Source organism: Pseudophryne corroboree, chromosome 4 (assembly GCF_028390025.1).
Source record: "Pseudophryne corroboree isolate aPseCor3 chromosome 4, aPseCor3.hap2, whole genome shotgun sequence".
Taxonomy (NCBI): Eukaryota; Metazoa; Chordata; class Amphibia; order Anura; family Myobatrachidae; genus Pseudophryne; species Pseudophryne corroboree.
Window position 1 is genome coordinate 483,789,808 of NC_086447.1, and position 20,534 is coordinate 483,810,341.

At 43.5% G+C, this 20,534-nt stretch overlaps 1 protein-coding gene and 2 long non-coding RNA genes across 3 annotated transcripts in view; 2 read left to right on the forward strand and 1 right to left on the reverse strand.

The window, feature by feature from the left end:
• The window catches only part of SOBP (sine oculis binding protein homolog), a 267,379-nt gene that overhangs the window by 163,978 nt on the left and 82,867 nt on the right, over positions 1-20,534 (forward strand). The gene's annotated exons all lie outside the window — the stretch shown is intronic.
• Positions 11,749-12,191, reverse strand: LOC134911522 (uncharacterized). The gene is made up of 2 exons (XR_010176640.1): positions 12,079-12,191; positions 11,749-11,852 (listed from the first exon to the last, which is right to left on the reverse strand). It is a non-coding gene; the product is annotated as an uncharacterized LOC134911522 (long non-coding RNA).
• LOC134911523 (uncharacterized) lies at positions 13,022-13,605 on the forward strand. Its single transcript, XR_010176641.1, has 3 exons — positions 13,022-13,085; positions 13,159-13,275; positions 13,502-13,605. It is a non-coding gene; the product is annotated as an uncharacterized LOC134911523 (long non-coding RNA).

Genomic DNA, 20,534 nt, shown 5'->3' on the forward strand with positions numbered 1-20,534 from the left:
ATTTGCCTGTATGGGGATGTGCAAAGCCTGGTCCTGTCTCCATGAAGCTGCATGTAGTGCAGCCCATGCACCGGTAGCACCCTGGCTTATAACTAAGGAACGTTTTAGTCAGTACCTCTTTAAAATTAGAGATATCATTGTGCACTAAGAGATCTTCTAGGTTCCTATTCCTAGTGTAACTTGGTAACAAAGACTTGTCCCTCAGGGTGGTCAACTCCTTGTCCGTGGTAACCACCGGCCAACTATCCCTGACATGTTTCTTCACCTCTTTACTTACTGTTGACCATCTCAGTACAAAGGGAATTTTGTTTTGCATAGTGGGCATATCTTTCTCGAGTGTCTGTAATAATTTATTCCTATCCATCCCAAGCACCTTCAACTTAGTTTGCATCAATTCCCCCCCAACCATAACCTCTAGCACTAAATCTCTGAGCCATTTCCTGTATCTCCTTCTCAGTATTTTCCAAATTATCCGAGATCCTATGGATCCTGAGGAATTGAGAATATGGCAGACTGAATTTGGTAGATGGTGGATGAAAACTTGCAGCATGCAATAGTGTGTTACGATCCGTGGGTTTTTTAAACAAATTAGTATGGATCCGACCCTCACTAATAGAAATTATTACATCCAAATTATTAACCTGTTGTGTGCTGCTACTGGCCGTGAACTTGATATTCACATCCTTCTGGTTGACATCCAACAGCATGGCCTCAAACTCACTTTGAGAGCCCAACCAGATCAAAAACAGATTGTCAATATAGCGAACAAAGAATTTGATCTTGCTCGCAATATTCGGATCTGTAAAAAATCTCTCTCTCTCAACTTCGAACATGAAGCTGTTCGCAAAAGCTGGGGATGCATATATATATATATATATATATATATATATATATATATATATAAATTCAGTTTATTGTCTGCTTTATTTTACAAAATGCTTTGCATTTCTAGGCAGAGCAAACAATCTAAAATGATCACTTTTGTAGCTCCCTTACAGAGTGTTTTACTATAACGTTAGTCAAATGCCATCTTGTTATGATCACAGTTTCCTTAATGCCACCTAACTTGTACTGTACATTACATCTAGTACCTGTTTTGTTAGATAGTATCAAGAGCTTCCCCTCTAGTTGGTACCCCTACCATTTGTAGAATATAGCTGTCTTTTTAAATAGATTAAAAAAATCAGCTTCCATTGCAAGAACCACTGATTTTATTGCGCAGTTTATATCTAGATAGATAAAATCACCTATGAGGAGAGACACCAAGAGATCTTGCAGTCCCCGTTACTTGAGGGGTGGGGCATTGTCAATTGCATAGATGTGCTGCTACAAATACCATGGCCTTTGGCACAAACTACATGTAGAAACGCCACCCTGAGGACAAGAGTACTCCCCCTACTGGGCACCCTGAAACCCTCCTGTCTTTTTTTAAATATAGTATACACAAACCACCTTTTTATATTTCCTAAATATGCCTCATCTTTCAAAATTCATTGTTCAGACATGCTTTTATCCAGCTAAACCTCCATTCCTAATTCTCTTCTATCATCATTAATCCTAGTCCACATTTTATGTTTGCTGCCACTGTTAATTCTTCTTCTTGGATCTTCTAATATTCCTCTCTCCTATTACCCCTTACGCACTATTTCTAGCTTCACTCATCAACTGAGAAGTCTAGGCTAGGCTGCAGCATAGAACTCCAGGACACTGTAGGGGGGAGGTATTTATCCAGTCATCCCAAGTCGGAAGTGACTACTAGATAGCTGTACCTATGTGAGTCTTCCCCGCATTCCCCAGATGCCAAAGTTACCTGCGCATAGGTAGAATGAATGGAGATTTACTGAGCATGCATATGCATTTTACTGTGGTTAGCAGTATTACAGGGTGTGCTACAAGTGTCTTAGCCTAGGGCATACAGTACCCTTAGTCAGGCCCTGTATCTTCACATAGAAATAAGAAAGAGAACATCTGGAACTACTACATTAAGCTCTTAACCACTGTAAGGAGTAGAGTAGCACAGGTTTCATTAATTATTATCCAAAATAGGGATTCACACTATAATTTTTTATATAAAAGTTAAAGATTATGGTTTAAGTATAATAAGTAGGTAAATGCATTAAATAAAATTTCTATGGTCAGAGAGCAGAAAAAAATGGCGACTTGAATTGGAGTTATTGGATCCACCGTGTGGTGTAGATTATGTGTATATATATATATATATATATATATATATATATATATCTCAGAAAAAAATAGTTGTACGGAGAGCGCTCAAATGTATGTTAATGTCTCTTTAGTTCTTTCAGTGAAAGTTCTACGATTTGAATTTGACCACGGAGAGTTGATTGATTCTAAAAAAGACCCTCTCACCAGATTCACCCAGACAGGATAACACTCATTAATCCAAAGCTTCCATAAAGTTTTTTTATTAAAATCTTTTTTAGTAAAGTAATAAAAGACTCTTACATTGCTCTTAACATTTGTGGGACATGATCTTATTAGGACTTGCTGTCGACCCCAGCCGGGGAGGAGCTCAAATGACATCCTGTCCACCCACTAATGTCTAATCACCAAACGCGTTTCGTCTAACCAGACTTCCTCAGGGGTGTCTTTAAAAAATGAAAATAACAAACATAACTGACTTAAATTAACAGTAAAAATTCAATTGACAATCCAAATAATAATAGAATTAATATAAATAAATATCCATATAACGATTATCTGGGTGACCTGATAAGGACGCTGATGAATACAAAAATACTTTTTACAGTGTGGAGAAATTAAATACATACTTATTCTGAAAAAGACCTTTTATAACCAATAAGTAGTTTTTAAACAGACCAAGGGGTAAATTTACTAAGCTCCCGATTTTGACCGAGATGCCGTTTTTTCATCAAAGTGTCATCTCGGTAATTTACTAAGCAATAATCACGGCAGTGATGAGGGCATTCGTAATTTTTTGCAAGTCCTAGAAAAAAATTACGAATGAATACACCATCGGTCAAAACGCGGCTGTTTAAGTATGAATCTCGGTAATTTACTAAGAAGTGCAAAGCAAAAAAAAAAAAAAACACTGCCGTGAAAAATTACAACTCGTAAAAAAGTGCTAAAAAAAAACAGACCTGCTTTTTTTTTCCGTGATTGGATAGGCATGCAGGGATCCATGAGATCCGTGCATGTATATCAGTGGGAAGGGGTGGGAAAGTTGTTATTTTATTAAAAAAAATTGCGTGGGGTCCCCCCTCCTAAGCATAACCAGCCTCGGGCTCTTTGAGCCGATCCTGGTTGCAGAAATATTGGGGAAAAATTGACAGGGGTTCCCCCATATTTAAGCAACCAGCATCGGGCTCTGCGCCTGGTCCTGGTTCCAAAAATACGGGGGACAAAAAGAGTAGGGGTCCCCCGTATTTTTAAAACCAGCACCGGGCTCCACTAGCTGGACAGATAATGCCACAGCCGGGGGTCACTTTGATATAGTGCCCTGCGGCCGTGGCATCAAAAATCCAACTAGTCACCCCTGGCCGGGGTACCCTGGGGGAGTGGGGACCCCTTCAATCAAGGGGTCCCCCCCCCAGCCACCCAAGGGCCAGGGGTGAAGCCCGAGGCTGTCCCCCCCCATCCAATGGGCTGCGGATGGGGAGGCTGATAGCCTTTTGTGATAATGAAAAGATATTGTTTTTAGTAGCAGTACTACAAGGCCCAGCAAGCCTCCCCCGCATGCTGGTACTTGGAGAACCACAAGTACCAGCATGCGACGGAAAAACGGGCCCGCTGGTACCTGTAGTACTACTACTAAAAAAAATACCCAAAAAAAGACAAGACACATACACCGTGAAAGTAAAGATTTATTACATACATGCACACAAACATACATACATACATACTTACCTTATGTTCACACGCAGGTCGGTCCTCTTCTCCAGTAGAATCCAAGGGGTACCTGTTGAATAAATTCTACTCACCAGATCGCGGGTCCCAGGCTCCTCGGGGCATCCATTTGTAATCCACGTACTTGCATAAAATAAGAAAACGGAAAGCCGAGCCACGAACTGAAAGGGGCCCCATGTTTTCACATGGGACTCCTTTCCCCGAATGCCAGAAACCCACTCTGACTGATGTCTAAGTGGGTTTCTTCAGCCAATCAGGGAGCGCCACGTTGTAGCACTCTCCTGATCGGCTGTGTGCTCCTGTACTGTATGACAGGCGGCACACGGCAGTGTTACAATGTAGCGCCTATGCGCTCCATTGTAACCAATGGTGGGAACTTTCTGCTCAGCGGTGACGTCACTTTAGGTCAACCGCAGGGCAGAAAGTTCCCACCATTGGTTACAATGGAGCGCATAGGCGCTACATTGTAACACTGCCGTGTGCCGCCTGTCATACAGTACAGGAGCACACAGCCGATCAGGAGAGTGCTACAACGTGGCGCTCCCTGATTGGCTGAAGAAACCCACTTAGACATCAGTCAGAGTGGGTTTCTGGCATTCGGGGAAAGGAGTCCCATGTGAAAACATGGGGCCCCTTTCAGTTCGTGGCTCGGCTTTCCGTTTTCTTATTTTATGCAAGTACGTGGATTACAAATGGATGCCCCGAGGAGCCTGGGACCCGCGATCTGGTGAGTAGAATTTATTCAACAGGTACCCCTTGGATTCTACTGGAGAAGAGGACCGACCTGCGTGTGAACATAAGGTAAGTATGTATGTATGTTTGTGTGCATGTATGTAATAAATCTTTACTTTCACGGTGTGTGTGTCTTGTCTTTTTTTGGGTATTTTTTTAGTAGTAGTACTACAGGTACCAGCGGGCCCGTTTTTCCGTCGCATGCTGGTACTTGTGGTTCTCCAAGTACCAGCATGCGGGGGAGGCTTGCTGGGCCTTGTAGTACTGCTACTAAAAACAATATCTTTTCATTATCACAAAAGGCTATCAGCCTCCCCATCCGCAGCCCATTGGATGGGGGGGGACAGCCTCGGGCTTCACCCCTGGCCCTTGGGTGGCTGGGGGGGGGACACCCCTTGATTGAAGGGGTCCCCACTCCCCCAGGGTACCCCGGCCAGGGGTGACTAGTTGGATTTTTGATGCCACGGCCGCAGGGCACTGTATCAAAGTGACCCCCGGCTGTGGCATTATCTGTCCAGCTAGTGGAGCCCGGTGCTGGTTTTAAAAATACGGGGGACCCCTACTCTTTTTGTCCCCCGTATTTTTGGAACCAGGACCAGGCGCAGAGCCCGATGCTGGTTGCTTAAATATGGGGGAACCCCTGTCATTTTTTTACCCATATTTCTGCAACCAGGATCGGCTCAAAGAGCCCGAGGCTGGTTATGCTTAGGAGGGGGAACCCCACGCAATTTTTTTTAAGGATTTTACAGTGTTTAATTAAAAAAAAAAAAAAAAAAAATGAACCCCAGCACGGATCACACAGATCCGGCCGAGATTCATTGTAAAAAAGTCGGCAGTGTTTTGCTAATCACTGCCGTAAAAATAAAAATAAAAACACGAATGACATCGACATCGGAACAAAAGAAAAACCCGAATACGGCAGCTTAGTAAATCCGTCGTAACAAATTCAAAAAGTTGCAGTTTTACACTTTCGATGTCATTCGTGATTGAACTTTGACCTGAAACGGGAAAATACGAATGTTAGTAAATTTACCCCCAATAGTTAATTTTTTTTAAAAATACATCGTTTTTACCGATGTCCTTAATGTAAATTCTTTATATACTTTATATACTTATATACACATATGAGGTATACAGGCTTAATTTTAACAATGATCAGTCATATCATCCATATTAAACATTGGAAACTTAATTTTTTATATGTAAGAGCTGTGCTCTAACTGAAGAGTAGTAAAAATAGGGATAGTGTCCCTAATTGTAATTCTGTGGACACAGGATTAGTAATTAGTCCTAATAGTCTTCTTAGAACGTAAACTATGTGTTTATAATTAATTCCAATTTGATACTTACAAAAAGTCTCAGTGATAATATCTTATATTTGGTAATACAACCAGTGCAAGAAACTCAGATTTTCTTATAACCAGCGTACAGGACCGTTCTGATTCTTTATTTAATTCTAAAATCAATATGTATATTAATTGATATAATCATATACTAAATAGTTCAAAGTTTATCCTATCATAGTGAAAACATCTTTAATAGTGTGAAAAAATAATTACTTATTTGATTAATTAATAAATTAATAGTGTGAAAAATTTAATATTTTTATACTAAGATTACATAAGTGATATAATGTCTATTTAAATAGTTTTTATATTAAATTAATTTACCTAATGTTAGTGACAAAATCACCAGCACCAACAAAATAAATAAGATACACAAATATGTATGTGATTACTTACTGATAGCTGCAAGCTAGAGCTGCTGTCCTCACTCTGAATGAACCCTGTGAGCTCCATTTGATCTTATATTCCCCCCTAGTCCTGCATCACTTCCTGTGAATAGTTAATTAATTGTATCTATAAAACTATCTTTTTTCTGAGTATTAAAAGATAATACCTACATAAAATTAATTGTATCTTATGTTGGCTAACATCCCTTCCAATATGCAGCTTATATTTTATATTTATAAATGATTTTGGAAACATTATATGAGTTAATTCCTTTAATTGATAGTCAATTTGATACAGGAGCGTCCCGTGCTTCCTGTATGCGTGTCAAGCCTCTTTTTAGATTATTCCCACTGGGCATGCATCCTTAACCTATGGGACGCATTCTGATTATTCCTCCATGGTCCTGTACATGAAGGGAAGGGGGCGCGTCTGTGCGCGTCACCTCCGTCCACATCCGGGATCCCGTGCGCGCCTCTCCGCCAGCCTAACACGTCTCCAAGCCGTTCTGGTTGCCATGGAGACCCTCTGCCACTCATATTGCGCCCGGCCAAGGCACGCTACTGTGTTATTCTGGTTTCCATGGTAACCAGCTAACAGATCCACAAGCCGGTTTCCATGGCGATGAGCCGGTCACGTGGTGACCGGGTCACATGGCCAAATTAGCCTAACAGAACAGATCAAATGGAACGCTCTTGTGTTCCAATGGTAAATAAACATAATTACACATCAGCCTATCTTGGGATTATGATTAAGACACAATTATGGTTCCTTTTAGAATATATCTTTAATCAATACGGAGTTCTTAACTGATTTTTTCAATTATCATCCAAAATGAAAAAAATGATCATTTTAGATTAGCCTTATAATTATAAAGATATGGTAATGTTCTCAATCTCATTAAATTCTAATACGAGATAATAGTATACAGAAAATATGGATAAAAATATATAATTGACCATTGTTTCACATCAAAGAAATGTATATATTTTAAATGAATGAAACAATATCTATACCCTCATTTAACCCTTTTTGGTAAGTGTGTCTAATTCGTATATCCAAAAGGATTCTCACTTTGTTAACTGTAGGTCTCTACTACCACCTCTAGGATTTTCTGTAATTTGTTCTAAAATGGAAAATTTTAAACTACTTGTATCTGAATTATGAAATTTCATGAAATGTCTGGGCACACTGTGGGTTTGAATTTTATTTTTTATATTCCGAAGATGTTCTTGTATGCGAAGTTTTAAACTCCTTTTGGTTTTTCCTACATAATGTAGTTTGCAGCCACATGTTATAAGATAAACGACATAGTTAGAATTGCAATTCAAAATATCTTTGTACTTGATTTTTTCCAAACTTCCATTCTTATTCAAAAAGAGTAAATACAGTTGTTTGACAATAAATGGCTTCACCCAACCACTAACCATGAGTGAAAGAAAAGTTTGTGAGTTATCATTCATATTCTCTGACAAATGGCCAGAAAATCACACATTCTGCTAGGGTATGTAAACTTATGAGCACAACTGTATATATATATATATATATATATATATATACTAGGTGACTCATCGCGCCCTACAGGCGCTCTTCACACCGTCGCAAGGGGCCCTTGGGGCGTGCAATATTATTATTATATGGAGTATTACCTCCAAACATAATTGTGTGAGTGGTTAGAAACGGATAAAGGGCATGCGATGGCTAAGGGGCTGTAGCCCCTTGCGACGGCATGAACAGCGCACGCAGGGCACAATGAATCACCTAGTAGGTGCTGTGGTTGGGGGAGTGGCGGGTGCAGGGGAGACGCGGGTGGGGGAGGGGGTCCGGGGATGCCGCAGGTGGAAGAGGGGCGGTTGCGGAGGTGCTTCGGGTGGGTGCGGGGGGGACTGCAGATGGGGGAGGGTGTCTGCAGATGCTGCGGGTTGAGGGGGGGCGGATGGGGCCGGAGGTGCTTGTAGTATCTATGAAGATAGTTTATGTGCATTAGGTAGATGAGGTAGTGTATCTTTAAGAATCTTGCTGCACAGATGAACATGTGATCAGGAAGTAGAAGAGAGAGGAGAAGCAGAGCAGCCATGTGGTTTTGATGTCTATCTGTAACCATGCAAGTATTACTTACCAATAAGAAATAAAATATATAATCTTAATACTGCATGATTCATTGAAATAAAGAAATGTATATCAGGATATAACAGTGCTGTGGTTGGGGGAGTGGCGGGTGCGGGGGAGACGCGGATGGGGGAGGGTGTCCCGAGGTGCTATGGTTGGGGGAGGTGCTGTAGGTGGGGGAGGGGCTTATAACTGGCCACTCACCCACTGAGGTAAGTAGCTACATTATAAACAGCTGGCTCCTCACCTGCTGGGGTAAGTAGCCACACTATATATATATATAACTGGCCCCTTAGGTTAGTATATAGATGGATGGATTGTGTGTGTGTGGCCCTTACCCCCATCCCCCGGTGGTCAGGAAGCCCCCTCATACAGTGTAAGCACAGGCAGAGCCTGCCATCGCTGGGCACTTACCGTCTGTGCCGGGGTCCCTAAGGCCAGCTCCAGGTAGTATCCTCTCCCCGAGTCCCCTCCAGTTTATCCACCAGCGCCAGCGAGAGCCCCACTATGTCCTTGTGACATACTTGCCTACTTTTGAAAAGTAGTTTCAGGGAGATTAAAGATCGCACTCTAATGCGCGGCGCGGCGCACCATTGAGGGTGCATGTCACATTTCACCCAAGGGGCATGTCTATCTCCACCTATGGGCATATCTACTGTCAATCAGGGGTGTTACCAAAATATAAAGCTCATTACTGGCTACACACTGACATCGTAGCTACATTACACATCAGAGAATAATACTGACATCACACCTGCATTACACAGCAAAGCATAATACTGACATTACACCTTCATCATTATGCACATACAGTATATGTGACATATACATTTAACAGACTTTAATCTGGCCCCAGTGATTACTAAATTAAAATTTTAATGTTCTTACATTGTTCACATGCCACTTGGGGGGGAAATCTTATCCAGTGTCAGGGAGAGGGTCGGAAGGGTCAGAGAAAGTGAGGAAATAAGAAGCAGAGAGCGAGACAGTGTCAGGGTGGGAGAGAGGGGTGAGAGGGAGAGAGAGGAATGTGAGAGAAAGAGAATGTCAGAGAAAGTGAGGGAATGACAGAAAGTGAGAGGGGTGAGAGAGAGAGTGTCAGGTATAGAGAGGGGGTGAGAGAGGGTGTCAAAGATAGAAAGAGAGAGGGGTAGGAGAGAGAGGGTGTCATTGATAGAGAGGGGGTTAGAGAGAGAGGGTGTCAGGGATAAAAAAAAGAGAGAGGGGTGTGAGAGAATGCCCAGGATAGAGTGAGGAGGAGAGAGGGTGTCAGGAATAGACAGAGGGAGAGAGAGTATGCCAGGAATAGAGAGAAAGAGCGAGAGAGGGAGTGTGTGTCAGGGATAGATAGAGAGGGAGGGATGAGAGAAAGGGCGAAGAGAGACAGTGTCAGTGAGTGATAGAGAGAGAAAGAGAGAGAGGGATAGGAGAAGGGGGATGTGAGGGGAGAAAGAGCATGAGAGGAGAACCTGTGTGGGGAGGGGAGGGGGTGTTAGGGGTTCTGTGGATGGGAGGGGTGGATGTGAGAAGAGAGTGAGTCAGGGGGGAGGGAGTCCGGGGTGCCATGGATGGGAGATGTGAGGAAAGAGTGACCAGGAGAGGTGAACCTGCGTGGAGAGGGCTTGGAGGTCAGGGGTGCTGTGGATGGGAGAGGGGGATGTGAGGAGATAGTGAGCAGGAGACGGGTACATGTGCGGGGTGGGGAGGGCGGGGTGCCATGGATAGGGGAGGGGATGTGAGGGGAGAGTGAGCAGCAGAGGTGAGACTGGCTGGGGTGGTGGGTGTGTGCTATGGATGGGGGAGGGTATGTGAGGAGAGAGTGAGCAGCAGATGTGAGCCTGTATGAGGAGGGGTAGGAGGGGATCAGGAGGATTGGGGGGTTGGGGGTGCTGTGGATGGGGGAGGGGATGTGAGGAGAGAGTGAGTAGCAGATGTGAGCCTGTATGAGGAGGGGATCAGGAGGATTGGGGGTGCTGTGGATGGGGGAGGGGATGTGAGGAGAGAGTGAGCAGCAGACGTGAGCCTGTATGAGGAGGGGAGGATGGTTGGGGTTGCCGTGGATGGGGGAGGGGATGTGAGGAGAGAATAGGGATGGCCATCAGAGGGTTATCCATCGATGGTTACCATAGATGGTACCATTGATGGATAACCTCAATGGTGGGAAACCATCTATAAGGTAACCATCGATGGTTAACCCCACTTTGAAATTGAGCATGTAGCAGACCAATCAGGGTGTGGGGGCGTGGCTTCATGGGTGTTGGGGGCGGAGCTATGCTTCGTGTCCCCAACACCCTGAAGAGAAAAAAATAAAATTATTCAATAGCTTCTTACCATCGATGGCGGGAAACCATCTGGTTCTACCCCATCGATGGTAAAAATAGTTAACATTGGTCATAGACCATCGATGATTTCAAATAATCGATAGTCGATGGCCATCCCTAGGAGAGAGTGAGCAGCAGATGTGAGCCTGTATGAGGAGAGAGAGGAGGGACGGGAGGGGTGGGGTTGGGGGTACCGTGGAAGGTGGAGGGGATGTGAGGAGAGAGTGAGCAGCAAATATGTGCCTGTATGAGGAGGGGTGGGGGGATGTGAGAAGAGAGTGAGCAGCAAAGGTGACCCTGTGTGGAGGGGGGGTTCCGTGGATGGGGGAGGGGATGTGAGGAGAGAGTGAGCAGCAGAGGGGAACCTGTGTGGGGATGGGTGGGGAGGGGAGGGGGTGCCGTGGATGGGGGAGGGGATGTGAGCAGAGAGTGAGCAGCAGATGCGAGCCTGTATGTGGAGCGGTGGGGGAGTTGGGGGTGCTGTGGATGGGGGAGGGAATGTGAGGAGAGAGTGAGCAGCAGAGGGGAACCTGTGTGGGGAGGGAGGTTGGAAGTGCAGTGGATGGGGGTGGGGATGTGAGGAGAGAGCGAGTAGGTGGGTAATCTGTGTGGGAGAGAGGGGGTTGGGGGTGCAGTGGATGGGGGAGGGGATGTGAGGAGAGAGCGAGTAGGTGGGTAATCCTATGCTTGTTTAATTCACTTGCTGTGTCCAATACACGTATGTCTACTTTTTCAAAACCCCAGAGTGCCGTCTGGTTCTTTTGCTACAAGGACAGGAGAAGTAATCCTAACCATAGAACCGTACCATCTATATATATATATATATATAGTCTTGGAAGGTCCTGCACTCTCATCAAAAGTAATAACGACGGCGGGTGCTCCTAATGACCTGAGAGGCCACCAATATACCACAACAACCACCTAGGTGGAAGGTGCACTCACGCCCAGAAATTAGTCTCTGAAGTCACTTGTAAATTCAGTATATTTTTTATTCGGGTTCACTGTTGATGCCGTATTTCATCGACGTTTCGGTCCTTATGTGGACCTTTATCAAGATTGGCACTTAAATCACCTATACAATCAGAAACAGTTACAATTAATATGTATAAGAACCCAGATTTACTCAACACCAACACCACCAGTGCCTCCCAGGCCCTGAAGACTGTCACAAAAACCAGAAAACGTATTAAAAAGCTGTTTTTTTATATATGTAAAAAAGATACTTGGAAGTAATCCACGTGTGATGAAAGAGACACCTCCACCGTTAGGACTATCTGTTTAGATAGGCAAGTGATTACCTGGACGATATGCCAGATCACTCAGATGCGTGGAATGGCCTTTAGAGTTGGCAACATGCCTGATCACATAATGAAGTTAAAAGGCTATAACGTAGGAAGGTTGCAAGGCGTAGTCACCTATTAGATAAATAACAGAGTAACTACACCATAAGAAAATACACTAACAACGTCATTTAGGAAAAGATCATACCTAGTTACCTTTCTGGTTGCACTTGTGGAACCATCATACTGAGTGGAACAAATCATCCGATTATTACGAATGGGGTTTTTAACCTGTTGTCCATGAAAAATGCTGTTTGCTTTATTAAGACAGCGAGTAAGTACACTACTGGTGTACCCTCGCTCCATAAAGCGAGAAGTGATCTCGTTACATTGTTGATCTTTGAGTGCTGCGTTGGAATTGATCCTCATGGCTCTGAGGTACTGGGATATGGGCAATCCTTCCTTGAGGGCTGGGGGGTGGTGGCTGCTTGCATGCAAGGTCAGATTGCGATCCGTGGATAAGCCTCATTACGGTTCTCTCCGCGAGTGGAACGCAGAGACTTCCGGCCAGCGCCACTTCCGCGGAGTGGAACGCATGGAGTTCCGGTCGGTGGAACGCAAAAGACGCGTCTCCGGCAGTTGCCCTTCTAAATCGTTAAAATCCACTCATTTAAGTAGCCGTGCGTTAGCGATAGCCACCGCATGTCCTGTGAACCCTGTAACGTTTTACCCAGTTGGTCTGAGTCAGTTATCTGAGAGGTGATAAGTTAATGAGAGACTTAATCTTCCTAATTGGCACTTCCTGTGGTTGATCCTTAAATAGTGCTCAGCTGAGGCTGAACTTTATGCAGCTTCCATTTGGCTCTGGACACTTGAGCAGTGAGTATGGTTCTCCTGCAGCTCCCTTCTGACACATGATTACGGTTGGTGATTATTTTTTCCCTGTTGTGCCTCCTTATAGACTGAGTGTCTCACATATGCACAGAGCCCACAAGCTGCCATGAGCTATTTCTACATGTAACTAGGTATGATCTTTTCCTAAATGACGTTGTTAGTGTATTTTCTTATGGTGTAGTTACTCTGTTATTTATCTAATAGGTGACTACGCCTTGCAACCTTCCTACGTTATAGCCTTTTAACTTCATTATGTGATCAGGCATGTTGCCAACTCTAAAGGCCATTCCACGCATCTGAGTGATCTGGCATATCGTCCAGGTAATCACTTGCCTATCTAAACAGATAGTCCTAACGGTGGAGGTGTCTCTTTCATCACACGTGGATTACTTCCAAGTATCTTTTTTACATATATAAAAAAACAGCTTTTTAATACGTTTTCTGGTTTTTGTGACAGTCTTCAGGGCCTGGGAGGCACTGGTGGTGTTGGTGTTGAGTAAATCTGGGTTCTTATACATATTAATTGTAACTGTTTCTGATTGTATAGGTGATTTAAGTGCCAATCTTGATAAAGGTCCACATAAGGACCGAAACGTCGATGAAATACGGCATCAACAGTGAACCCGAATAAAAAATATACTGAATTTACAAGTGACTTCAGAGACTAATTTCTGGGCGTGAGTGCACCTTCCACCTAGGTGGTTGTTGTGGTATATATATATATATATATATATATACACACACACACACATATATACACACGCTCATTAGGGGAATTCACTTCAGAGGTGTGTGCTTGGAATTCTATGAAACTGACACAGACTAAGGGGTATATGCAATTGCGGTCGAATTCCCGAAAATGTCGAAAAACGGGACATTTTCGCCCAAAAAAAAAATTAGACAATGCAATTCAGTACTTTTCGTCAAAAAACGGACTTTCCAAATTCGACTTTTTGAAATTCGACATTTGTCAAATTCTACATTTCTGCAATGGTATAAATGCGGCAATTCGCCAAAAGTATATTCAATTGAAGTTTGGAAATTCGACAACAGTGCTTTTAGACAGTAAATTCGTCATTTTCAATCCGCCACACTTTGGTGGCGGAATCTAATAAAAAAAATTTAAAACATGTTTTTTTTGCGTGGTTTTTTTTTGGTAATAGCATATCTATTTATATTAGAAGGGATTAGGTACTTGGTTTGTCTATTTTGGAGGCACAAGTATTATTTATATATTTTTAAAAAGATTATTTTTTTATTTTTTTTATTTTTTTTAAATGGAATGGTAAAAATCCGAAAAAAAATTGCGTGGGGTCCCCCCTCCTAAGCATAACCAGCCTCGGGCTCTTCGAGCCGGTCCTGGTTCTAAAAATCCGGGGGGGGGGGGAAATGACAGGGGATCCCCCGTATTTTTAAAACCAGCACCGGGCTCTGCGCCTGGTGCTGGTGCAAAAAATACGGGGGACAAAAAGAGTAGGGGTCCCCCGTATTTTTTACACCAGCATCGGGCTCCACTAGCTGGACAGATAATGCCACAGCCGGGGGTCACTTTTATACAGCGCCCTGCGGCCGTGGCATTAAATATCCAACTAGTCACCCCTGGCCGGGGTAGCCTGGGGGAGTGGGGACCCCTTCAATCAAGGGGTCCCCCCCAGCCACCCAAGGGCCAGGGGTGAAGCCCGTGGCTGTCCCCCCCATCCAAGGGCTGCGGATGGGGGGCTGATAGCCTTGAGAAAATTGAAAGAATATTGTTTTTTTCCAGTAGTACTACAAGTCCCAGCAAGCCTCCCCCGCAAGCTGGTACTTGGAGAACCACAAGTACCAGCATGCGGGAGAAAAACGGGCCCGCTGGTACCTGTAGTTCTACTGAAAAAAATGCCCAAATAAAAACAGGACACGCACACCGTGAGAGTAAAAGTTTATTTCACACATGTCGACACACACATACTTACCTATGTTCACACGCCGACCTCTGTCCACTTGTCCAAGTAGAATCCACGTGTACCTGTGAATAAAATTATACTCACCTCAATCCAGTGTCCAGATTATAATCCACGTACTTGGCAAAAAAAAAAAAAAACGAACACCCGAACCAGGCGGACTGAAAGGGGTCCCATGTTTACACATGGGACCCCTTTCCCCGAATGCAGAGACCCCCCCGTGACTGCTGTCACAGAAAGGTCTCTTCAGCCAATCAGCGAGCGCAATGTCCTGGCACTCTGCTGATTGGCTATGCGCGTCTGAGCTGTCAGACAGCGCATCGCAAAGCCTCTCCATTATATTCATTGGTGGGAACTTTGCGGTCAGCGGTGAGGTCACCCGCGGTCAGCAGCTGACCGCGGGTAACCCCACCGCTGACCGCAAAGTTCCCACCATTGAAACTAATGGAGGGAGCTGTGCGATGCGCTGTCTGACAGCAGACGCGCATACAGCCAATCAGGAGAGTGCCACGAAGTAGCGCTTCCTGATTGGCTGAAGAGACCTTTCTGTGACAGAAGTCACGGGGGGGTCTCTGCATTCGGGGAAAGGGGTCCCATGTGTAAACATGGGACCCCTTTCAGTCCGCCTGGTTCGGGTGTTCGTTTTTTTTTTTTTTGCCAAGTGCGTGGATTATAATCTGGACACTGGATTGAGGTGAGTATAATTTTATTCACAGGTACACCGTGGATTCTACTTGGACAAGTGGACAGAGGTCGGCGTGTGAACATAGGTAAGTATGTGTGTGTCGACATGTGTGAAATAAACTTTTACTCTCACGGTGTGCGTGTCCTGTTTTTATTTGGGTATTTTTTTTCCAGTAGAACTACAGGTACCAGCGGGCCTGTTTTTCTCCCGCATGCTGGTACTTGTGGTTCTCCAAGTACCAGCTTGCGGCGGAGGCTTGCTGGGACTTGTAGTACTACTGGAAAAAACAATATTCTTTCAATTTTCTCAAGGCTATCAGCCCCCCATCCGCTGCCCTTGGATGGGGGGGACAGCCTCGGGCTTCACCCCTGGCCCTTGGGTGGCTGGGGGGGGACCCCTTGATTGAAGGGGTCCCCACTCCCCCAGGGTACCCCGGCCAGGGGTGACTACTTGGATATTTAATGCCACGGCCGCAGGGCGCTGTATAAAAGTGACCCCCGGCTGTGGCATTATCTGTCCAGCTAGTGGAGCCCGATGCTGGTGTAAAAATACGGGGGACCCCTACTCTTTTTGTCCCCCGTATTTTTTGCACCAGCACCAGGCGCAGAGCCCGGTGCTGGTTTTAAAAATACGGGTGATCCCCTGTCATTTCCCCCCCGGATTTTTAGAACCAGCACCGGCTCGAAGAGCCCGAGGCTGGTTATGCTTAGGAGGGGGGACCCCACGCAATTTTTTTTCGGGTTTTTTCCGTTTTTTTAAAAATTGGATCAAAATCCGTCAAATCAGCCGTTTTTCGACAGCGGGACTGTCGAATCCGTTTTTTAGTGAATATGTTGAATTTCGGCACCCACTTGCCGGAATTCGACGGTCGAATTGTGTCGAATTAAAAAACGGGCAAAAAATTGCCGTGATTCGCCGGTAATTGCATATACCCCTAAGGCTCTCCGTAACCAGTATTTTTAATCATTTTTCTCCATAGAGGTGCGCAGGAAAATGAGCAGAGATTCCCTACCATATTAAACTGTAATGTTTATTTATGTCTGGCGGCACATGGCTTACAATTGAATTTTACTGTCACTGTATATGCTTAGTATTTGAGGACAGTACTGACTACCAATTCTTAGTGTGACACAATGGATTAAGTGTTACTAGGGAAACTCGTACATTGTTTCTACATGAGTGAGGTGTGATGTTACTATTTCCTACTTGAGCTAGATGTATTGAAGAAACACAGCTACTTACTATTCTCCAATAACTATCACCCCCTTCCAGCTACATTTTTTTTTCTCTTCATTTTTCTCTAGTCTTCATTTGTATTTTTTCTTAAACGAGTTGGCCATGTGCCAGAAAGCTATAATTTTAATGCAGTGCAAAATGAAATATACATAATTACATGCAAGCCATATGGGTTGTAGACAGCTCAGCTGTGAGTTTCAGGAGACAGGGAAAAATGAAAGCGGAAGAGTGGGGGCAGAGCAGTTATGTGAGATGGGAGCGGAGCAGAGTGCAAGTGTCACAGAAATGAACATTTTAATGAGCATGCTGCTGACACTCCTCCTCTCACCTATATGTTGTAGTCATTCACTCTGCAAGAGAAAGCTAAGTAGATTGGAAATAAAATAAAATAAAAAAACTCATGTAAACCCTCATGTCTAATGGGCCCACTTAATGGTGCTATTTAAATTGCAGTTTTCTTAGTTAACAATGTAGATCAAAGCAGCTTGCACTGTGTCATACATAGTCCTCAAGTTATATTTTATCTCTGCAGTTTTAACGAAGCCCCAGTATTGTTGATAGCATTGGACCTCCTCATAATATGTGCTTTTTATCACTTCTCAGCTACTATTTATTGGTGCACCAGCTGCTACTTGTAGTGCTTTTCCCCACTACAACCGCTACATACAAGACATATAACTGTGGTCAAACCAATACATACCTGCTGACAGAGATCCAAGAGGATGAGGTCAAGGTGGGATCTGTGGGGGATGTTGTGCAGTCAATCACGTTTTCATAGGCCCACTCCCTGCTGTAGAATGCCGTGATTCACTTCTGATGGCATCATCAAGCTCCCAGATCCGGGGGCTGTTCTACTCTCCCAGGATCGCTCCCTGCAATTGGCAGCATTCCTGGAGAGTAGGCCAGTATACAACAATGATGACTAGTAAATACCTTGCTTGGCCGAAACACAGGAGGACAGATTCAGCAATCCATTCTTACAGTGCATGTGGAAAAAAAAACTTTAACACAAGAAATTCCAGCAGAATTATTTATTTTTACAGCTATAAAAATCAGTCAATAAATGTTACAAATGTTATGTATTTTCCATATTTTTGGGGCTAGGAATCCTTTTCACACTATCCCAGACACATCAAACCAAGTGAATCGCATGGAAATCCTACTATTTGTAAAAACCTGTCAATCTCAGTTTCATTTATCAAACGTGTATGTCAATTTAAAATAAATATTATCCATAGTTTTAGATATTGTAGCGTACAGATGTGTTAAATAGTGTAATAACTAAAGAGAAAATCATGAATAAATATCATGATATTTGAAAAGAGAATTAGGCCGGGTACACAATAGAGCGATCTCAGCCCGATGTGTCGTTTCCGGTAGAATCGAAATGACGTATTGGCCAGATAATTGAGTGTGTATGCCCATCTGTGCACTCCCGCGGTTGCCTGCAATATCTTCCAGTTTCCCGTGCTGCTCAGTCAACCATACAATATCACATGTGGTGCTGTGCAGTGTAACGAAGCACAGAACAAGGGATCTCTCTGTCCTTTGCATCATGCTGATGTGTACTGCGGATGCGATATATCGGCCGGCATATCATCCGAGTACACATCGTTCTAGTGTGTACGCGGCCTTACACTACAGGTAATATATATTACATATGGTTTTCCCCTGTTACACATACATTTATGTGACACACCCAGCTTAGTGCTATTATAGTGTGCCATCAGAGTGGCTCAGAATTATTATCTTAGTGCCTGAAAAATGACAGGAGCTGATTGGTTGCTACTTTATCTCTCTCCAAGGTTGATAAATCTCAGCCTTAACTAGATAAAGGGAAAGACAGGGTGAGGGGGAAAGGAAAGGAGAAACTTGAGCACAGGTATTGTAAGCAGAATGATATGGTTGAAACAACCAGTAAATTGATGTACCACAATAATGTACATATATTATCCCTATAAAAGGGTGTCAAAATGAACTCATGTGGAGGTGCACCCCTGAGAGTTGGTTAGCATTAAACAGAAAAGAAAGAAAAAGAAACTCTCGTTTTTTTTTTTTTTTTGGGGGGGGGGGGGCATTCATTGAACAATGTTATCTAATAAAATATAACTTTTAATCTATCATTAAAATACTGTACCAAAAACAAGACAAAGACTTTCACATATACACATAAATAACCTGAAACCACACCCATATTTCCGTGTGGAGTTTATTATTTTCACGTTGGGAGAAAGGTACAGTTGGTTGAGTGTCACCTATAACTGATAATATCAGTATAGGAGATAGAATGTGCAACAACTAGAAATTTCCAAATCATACCCACAATTTCGTATGGAATACTGGGTAATATCACATAAGGTATAGATATAAATGATTTGGTATTAATTTATTGACAATGTAAATGTGGGCTATCGTAAGTACCACAGCCAACTGTTAGTCCAAATTTAGCAATGTCAATGATTATACATGCCACAGCCAAAATTGCCCAAACCACACCCTATATTCCGTGTGGGTTTTTGGATGGTATCATATATTGCAATGAATAAAGCTGGTTAGGTGTCAATAAATTGCTGATATCAATGTAAAGACTTTATTAATAGCCGACACTACAACCAAAAAATGTCAGTGTAATGGATTACCCATATAGCAGCCACTATCCCCCAAATCACACCCACAGATCTGTGTGGATTATTGGATAGTGTCACGATTGGCAATAAATAAGGTTGGTTGAGTCTCAACTAATCGTGTGGTTGTGACAACAATTTCCAGTACCACAGTTAGAAAACTCCCAATGCATCACGTGATATATTATCTCATATAGAGGTATTAGCGAAATAATGTAGCATCATTCACGAATGTAAAATACAAAAATCTATGGTGCAAGCAAAGATTATTACAAAATTGTCTCAGTACAGATACTGTAGAATTCACCCAGTGCAGTATAGAGGTACACACAATAATAACATATTTAATTTCTAGTGAGCATACCCATTGTAAAAAGCTCACTGTTCCACATCCAACATATTTCAAAACAACCCTCTGTTATTATTTTTTTAGTGTTTACTCATAGGGATACTTTGTATAAATCTATGTAATCTCAGACCAGAATGTATCCATTAATTTGTTACACACATGTATCTGTTGTAGTAATGTAGAACAGTATGTGATATCAACTGGCTAAGAAGCAATATTAGTAGGTTGATTCTCCCACCATACCATTCATGTGTAATTATTATTAGGGTCTGGGGTTATAGAATCCCATAAAGTTGTGCGGATATATTCTTGGCAGAAAAAAGGCACACCTATTATCGGTGCAGTGAGGCAGCTGCTGTTCACTGTGTGGCATGCATGATACAGCGAATGAGCGTGCCTCAACTACACCCAAGGGTTAGAAACAGGTAGAATGCTTCAGCTTTTGTTAAGACAGCCCTGGACACCCTGATGTATCAGCGCAGGGGGTCAAAGCGTACCCCTCCAATGCATAACCTAGTCCTTAGGCTGCTCCTCCATCCCCCTGCCCCATGCCTTGGACATCTCTGCTTTGCTCGCATACCACCATCAGGCTTCTACCGGCTTGCACCTCATGTCATCTGTCTGTTGCCCCTCCCCACTAGATTGTTAGCTCTTCAGAGCAGGGCCCTCTTTCCTCTTGTCTAAACCCTCTTCTGGACACATTTCACTCAGCGACCATCTTTACCTGCTTTCTCTCCTGCTGGTAA